The sequence below is a fragment of the Zingiber officinale genome, chromosome 11A (assembly GCF_018446385.1).
Source record: "Zingiber officinale cultivar Zhangliang chromosome 11A, Zo_v1.1, whole genome shotgun sequence".
Lineage (NCBI taxonomy): Eukaryota > Viridiplantae > Streptophyta > Magnoliopsida > Zingiberales > Zingiberaceae > Zingiber > Zingiber officinale.
The window spans coordinates 50,512,377-50,514,990 of NC_056006.1; positions in this window are offsets into that span (position 1 = coordinate 50,512,377).

Sequence of the window (2,614 nt, forward strand, 5' to 3'; positions counted from 1 at the left end):
CATACTACTAGTATCATTTGTAACATAATGAATCTAGATAATGAACGTGCTAACATTTTCACTTGAAGACAAGAAAGCATATAAGTGAAGTTTGATGTTCTCAAGATGAATGCCACAAGAAATCAAAACTAAATGCAAGACATAAGCAAAAAAAAAAACAAAAAAAGCAATTCAAATGCATCTAATGCATCCCTCCAGACTTAAACTTTTCATCGTCCCAATGAAAACTAAAAACAATGTGAAGGAGATAAAAAGTAAGAGAAGTTACCAAATGATGCATGCCAAATGCCCATGTCATTAATGTTAGTTAGAGCCCTAGAGCCAATCATTTGATGATTGTATCGACTCATTGTATCATATTCTTGTATATTAATAAAGGCATTTGTTTGGTTATTATAATTATTTGTATTAGAGCCAAATAGACTAAGTATAATAGAGTCCTTGAGTAGAAGGTTCATACCTATATCAATCGATTAGTTGAATCGATAGTGAGATGATATAGGGAACACTACTCTAAATCATTCCTAGTCGAGTATTAACATTCAGGGACAATGTTAATACAATAAGACTAGCATGTAGGTCAGCTCGATGACTTGATCTCACAAGTCATGGATATAGAGATATCAAGCTGACACATGGGTATGCATTAGAGAATGCATACTGAATGACCCGCCATGAGAAAGTATCATGGATCGTTATATGAGTGTCATATACTTTCTCATGTGGCTATTAGTATGACTATTAGTCCTTAGACCTGAAGTCAGCATGGATCCCTACATAAGGAGTTATGTACTTTGGTTTCGTCAAACGTCACCCGTAACTGGGTGGACTATAAAGGCGATTACTGGGTATATAACGAATTATGTAGAGGGATGTGAGTGATGTAGATGAGATCTATCCCTCCCATATGACGGGAGCGACATCGGTATTCTTGATAGAGTGAGACCACTAAGTGCATGGCCATGCCCAAATGAGTCAACATTAGATGTTGAGCTCATTTGATCGAGTGAGTCTACTTGGAGTTCAAGATTTAGATTGATTAGAGGATGACACGGTCTATGCCTCATATTGATCAATCTAGATGTCTAGGATAGAAGGACAATGTCACATATATTGTGAGGAGTCACAATTAGTAGTCACAAGGTGATGTCGGATCTCGACATTCTTGTAACTTGGGTAGTAATGATGTGTTGCTAGATACCGCTCATTACTTATGCTCTTAAATAGGTTTAGGGCATTGCCAACGTTACAAGAACCTATAGGGTCACACACTAAGGACAATTAGATGGAGATTTGGTTCATATGATGAACCAAGATTCATTTGATGAATCATATTGGATTAAGAGTAATCCAAATTGGGCTAATTGAGTTGGACTCAAGTTGATTCATGTATTCAATGAGTCTAATTTAGATTATGACTCATTAAATCAACTTAATTTAATGAATTAGATTCATTATATTAAGTTGGCTTGAATCATATGGTTGGATTAGATCAACCATGAGAGAGATTTGATCAAGTTTGACCTGATTTGAGAGGAAGAGAAAAAGTCATGTTTGACTTGACTTTTTGCCACATCACTAGTGAGTTGGCAAGATGTGGACCAATAGGATTGCTCCACATCATCAATGTGTGCCACCTCATGGAGGTTACAAGCCTCCGTAGCATTTAATATGGCCGACCCACATTAAATGAGGAGGTTACACTTGTTGCCATGTCATTTAGTGAGGTGGCAAGATGTGGACCAATAGTGTTGATCCACATCATCCTAGAGTGCCACCTCATGGGGGTTACAACTCTTTAATGGCTCCACATTAATTGCACTTAATGTGGAAATGGGAGTTGCACATGAGAAGGTGGTCGGCCACTTGAATGTGGAGAATAATTTTTTTTTTTTGAAAATTGATTCCATCATTCATTCCTTCTTCTTCCTCCTAGAGTTCTTCTTGCTCTCTCCCTCTCCTCCTTCCTTGGCCGAACCACATAGGTGCTAGAACACCTTGGTTTTTGGTCACCTCCATCTAGTGTGTCCGTGTGGATACTTCTAGAGGACCGTACGCTTGACGGTCTTGAGATCCGACACCATTTGGACGAGCGGGATTCGCGTGGGGCGCGCATCAAGGGTAATGATCTTAACTTTAGTGTAGATCTAAAGTTTTTACAAACTCGTACAAGAAAAAGGTTTTTTGAAAATTTTTGTTTACGAATCTTTGCACGAGATCCATGGCTTTGGGTGACTCGGGGTTTCCGCGACGCGAAAAAGCGGTTTTCGCGGCCCGACGAACCCAACAATTAACTTCTCCATAATGTAGTTATACTCCTCCTAATCTTTGAGACCTATAAAAGAAGATTGACAACAAAAATTAAGTAGAGGATACATATTTATTATAAAGAATGAAATGAAAGTAAAATGAACTAAAGACAAATGAAAACAAGGAAAATGAACTTGGGTTGCCACCCAAGAAGCGCTTGTTTAAGGTCATTAGCTCGACCACCTCATAAGATTCATCTAAATCTCGCTCTTAGAGGGGTAAGATATTTCAACACCCTCCTACAAAGGGCTCTTATTATGGAGGGAGCTTTCAATATAGGAATTAAAAAATGAAGTATTGCTCT